General features: G+C 38.7%; 1 pseudogene; it reads left to right on the top strand.

The window, feature by feature from the left end:
• The first annotated feature begins 832 nt into the window (after window positions 1-832).
• LOC108294336 lies at window positions 833-4,696 on the top strand (annotated as a pseudogene).
• The last annotated feature ends 294 nt before the right edge of the window (window positions 4,697-4,990 follow it).

The following is a 4,990-nucleotide window of genomic DNA, read 5'->3' as shown; positions in this document are numbered from 1 at the left end:
AATGCCCATCAATCAATGAGTGGATAAAGAAAGTGTGGTCCATATGTATGTGAGTGTATGTGAGAAAGATACATATATAGTATTCCATCATATATGATGGAATATGACACAGTCATAAAAAGGAATGAATTAATGGCATTCACAGAAACTTCCTTGGGATTGGAGACTGTTATTCTAAGTGAAGTAACTCAGGAAAGGAAAACCAAACATTGTATGTTCTTACTCATAAGTGGAAGCTAAATTATGAGGATGCAAAGGTATAAGAATGACAGAATGGCCCTTAGGGACTCAGGGGGAAAGGGTGGGAATGGGCTGAGGGATAAGAGACTACAAACTGGGTGTGGTGTATCCTGTTCGAGTGATGGGTGCATCAGGATCTCACAAATCACCACTAAAGAACTTATTCATGTAAGCAAATTCCACCTACCCTGCAAAAATCTAAGGAAATAAAAATAAATAAAGAAAAAACAGAGGATAATGTTAGTACTTAATTTGTGAGGATGAAATAGGAATAAATGGGATAGTAGGTGTAAATAGCTGAACACAGTGCAAGGTGTATAAGATGTGTTCAATCATGCTAGTTTTAAAATTATAGTAATTTAATGTATTCATGAAGTTTATTTAATGCATACCCGCATATTAACAGGCAGTTTTGTTCACTGTCCCCCAAGTCTGCAGACCATGGTATCTGTGAATCTGATGGCCTCAAAGGCAAAGTCAACTCTAATACCTGTCATTTCCACCACCACCTCCTGGACAGGCTTTTAAAAGTTTTTAGGGTTAAAATAATCAGTCACTGAAAGGAGAGTGGATGTGGGTTCAGGCATGGGAAATGGAGATTCGATTGCTCGACTTAGTTTTGAAGTGAATCTTCTCTTTCCTGGACATATTCAGCTTGCTGCAGGTTTCCCAGGTGAACAAGGATTAGAACAGGGTTGCAGACAGCAATTACCTGGGGGCATACTCTTTGCAGAGATGGGACTGTAGCAACATCACTGATCAACACCTGGGTGCACACACATGGAAGCAATTTTTCCTGCACCAAAGAAGGAAGGAACTTTGGTTGTCATTGGTACAGCCAGATAGCTTTATCTACAAAATAACTATGAACAGTGCATTTGAAGTAGGTCTGGCTTATCTCACAGGAAATAGCCTTACAAAGGATGAACAGGAGAAATCAATCATTTGTAGTGTTTCTCCAAAGAAAGAGCTTTGTGTCTGGGATGTGCAAGAGGTCACCATGATCTGGTCAAGCCCAGTCCAGAAGTTTCAGTTCTCAAATTTGGTAACCCTCCCTCAGATGCATCTCGTCATCACTGCGGATAGAAGCAAAACGATCAGTGTGAAACTGTCAGGACAGGGATCCTCTGGCCGCTCTCCCCATGCCAGAGACTGTTATTGTATGGAAGCCTGTCTCACAAAGGATGGCCCATTCCTGATGGATGGCAATGCTGCAGGTGACATCTACATATATACACTGCCTGGGGTAAGGAAGCTTTCTAAAGTTACCACATTTCAATATGCTATTGTATGTACTTCTACATATAGAAGTACATCTAGAAGCATGTACTTCTACAATGCTCTCCTGACAAGAAATGCGTATTTGCATGTGGGACATACAGTCGTACCTTTCCACAGGTATTACTCTCGGAGGACTTACTGAGACTATCAGAAGGCAGTGCTCCTCTGTCTACCTTTCTCCCACATAAATTCTGCACCACCACCTACTGGAACCCAAAGAAGAAAAACAGGATAACACTGATGTCCCATAATTGCCATGGAAGAAAGACAGAATTTATCACCTTTGATCTCACAACCAGGAATACTGGAGGCCAAACAGTCATTCAAGCATATGAGATCTCAAGTTTCCTTATCTGGAGTGCCCTATCTTGGTAGAGCCAGTGATTTAGATTTGATTGTCTTTACTTGTGGGGGCATACTTGCTCCTCTTCAGCATCACTGGCTTCCTGCTGCAATGATTTCAGGACCACCAGACAGCCATCAACAACTTCTGGGTGGATCCTCTCTATGTCCTCACCACATCCGACGACTCTGTGCACTGGTACCTGTGGGAAGAGAAAGGTCACCCTTCATACCTCAGGAGCTGCTGGCATCTGGAAAGTACATGGTGTGATCACATACCACATGGTGGAGACGGGGTTTCACCGTGTTGGCCAGGATGGTCTCAATCTCCTGACCTCAGGATCCACTAGCCTGAGCCTCGCAAAGTGCTGGAATGATAGGCATGAGCCACCACACCAGGCCTACAGACATTTTCTTCCAGATCATTGCTAGTCATCATAATACTTATAATGACTTTCTGGCAACATCTAAAAAAATACATATACCCTTTGCACTGATAATGCCACTAAAAAGGATTTACTGTGAAGGTGTATCTCCAGTGATTCGAGTACATTGGCTATTCATTACAGTATTTGTGATAGTCAAGAGCTGGAAGCTCCCTAACTGCCCAAACATAAGAGATTGTTTACATTACCATTGTATATTCACACAAGGACTATTATGCAGCTGTTATTAACGTTTTTTAAAAAAAGGATAGGAGATTGTCTATGTTCAGATAATTTATTTCCAGTTTTTTGAGTCAAAAATACTTTAAGTATCTGTAATCATGCTTAGCTGGCTTTCATGGGTTTTGTTCTCTGTATCATATCTAATAAACCTTAGTTAAAAAAAATAATAATCAGTGACTCCTAATACTCTTGCCTGGGCAAACATCTCATTGATGTCAACCCCGATGAGCCTAGAAACACCAGAGGCTTTTAGCCCAAGAAAATGGCTCAGCCAATTCCTTAAAGTCCAAGACTATACAGGTAGAACTGGAAGTGGCCTATAAATTCAGAGGATAAACTTCTCTCAGGCATACAAAGCTGATGCACGTGTGTTGCTAGAAAGAAAAAAATGTCCTTTTGCTTTTATCTGTGATGGAAAGAGCTCTTTGTTTGCATGGCTCCAAATTTGACATTGAATAGACGGGATCACTGAAAACAATGCAAAGGTACATTCTTACTCCTGTGGGGTTTAACCGAAGCTTGTAAGTACCGCATGGCTTATGATACAGGCCTTATCTATAGGAGCCGAGCATGGATTTTCCCCACTGTGATTTCATGCACAACAGTATATTAAGTAACTGTGCTTAATATGTGTTTCTGCATATATTAAGGGGGATAATATGTGCCATAAAGATGGTAAGTCTTACTTCCTCTGCAGGTAAATCTGCTAGTTCTGTCTAATGATAATGCAGTTGGAGAGAGAACAGTGTTCCACAGGGACACAGAGTGACAAGAAAAGAAATAAAGGATTTTAACTGTGGATCAATACCTGTGCATGAAAGGAAATCAAAGAAACTGGAACTAACTTTTCCTTCAAGCAGAAGTTGCCCTTGGGATACAAGAAAGAGAGGCATTCCCTGCTCTCTGGAAGAGGGAACATTAAGACTTTATCTCCAAGCTTCTAATTACCAGCTCAAATGAAGACCTGGAGTGCAATTTACACAAAGTTTATTGATAGAAAATAGTTTGTGTTATCAATTTGTTGTAATGAAAGTTACGGTTATTTTTGAAGTCAATTATCATTTCACTTTGGAATGGAAAAAAAATCATTTTAATGAAAAGAAACCTTCAAAGTTCTCTGAAAGAATTTAAGATTTATATCTGTAATAATACTGAGATTCAAAGGTAATATGAAGCTGAATCTGAATGACATTAATATTTGTGACGTAAGTCTTGTCTGTTTTGCTCAGTGTTCTATCCCAGGAGCCTAGAAGAGTTTGCGCTTAGTATATGCTTAATATTTCTTGAAAAAATGAATTAATACCCGAGTTAACACTAGAATTAATACTCATTATGAGATATTATATTATCACAACAAGAGTCCAGAATTTGAGACAAGACACTTGTGTTTTAATCCTAACTGCCATTAAGTAGCTAAATCAATTGAATATGATCATTACTTTAACAAAGGTTATATTTCCACACACATAAAAGGGCATAAGATATCTATGATGTATGTTTCTTGGTAGAATAATAGGTAATATCATAAAGTGTTTGAAACATTGATATATCCAATGTGGAAGAAGAAAATACAAATTCTGGAGGAAACTTTATCATTGTTGATGGTTACTCCAATTTAAAGGATTATCATGTGTGTGTATATGTGTGTAGAAAAAAAATCTCTTAATCATATATATTTTAAATCTGAGGATATTTCAATATACTGAATATATTTGCAATTCTTAATTTAACTTGATTAGGTAGACTTGAGGTAATTTCTTTAGAAATGGAGAATTACTCTTTTGCTTTGAGTCCTTTTAGTCAAACACAAAATTGGAAGATTATGAATCTTAGGCTGCCTATTTCTTGTATCTGGTGTATAAACACATTTTAATGTTTCTGTCAACACATGACAAGTTCTGCCATCTTTGTGGTGCCTTTGGGGAAGAAGGGAGTGAGTTAGGAAAGGATTTGGCACTTGGCACCATATATTGCCTAATTATCTCCTTTATTTCGCACCGGTTTCATCTTCTCCGATGTTCTCTACAATTCCGAATTCCTCATGGCCCCGAACTGCAGGAAGCGGTACCCTGTTTTCCCTTCCAGCATGCGCTTATCAGTACCACGGAGTCCAGAGGACGTCATCTGAAATGAGATTAAGTGATCGAAGAGAAAATGCATCATAAAATGTAATCCTTCCCCATAACGCAGGATTTTCAAGTTTAGAGGCAAAATATATTCCTTAAACACTGGACTACACATTTGATGTGTTGATTGTGTCTGTCTAGTACAGCTGTTTCAGGAAAATGACCAATGTGCTTAGTTTGTTTCTATCATTGGAGTTTTCCCATGGGTCTCTTTTCAATTATTTTGAGCTGCATGTTCTATGGGATATGATAAAGCAGACGACTCAAACTTTAGGGTCTATATTGACACCTAAAATAGAAGGAACTTGTGGATGATAACATATTAATGCTTCT

Source organism: Cebus imitator, unplaced genomic scaffold, assembly GCF_001604975.1.
Source record: "Cebus imitator isolate Cc_AM_T3 unplaced genomic scaffold, Cebus_imitator-1.0 Scaffold575, whole genome shotgun sequence".
NCBI classification, from domain to species: domain Eukaryota; kingdom Metazoa; phylum Chordata; class Mammalia; order Primates; family Cebidae; genus Cebus; species Cebus imitator.
This window is presented reverse-complemented; position numbering and strand designations above follow the sequence as displayed.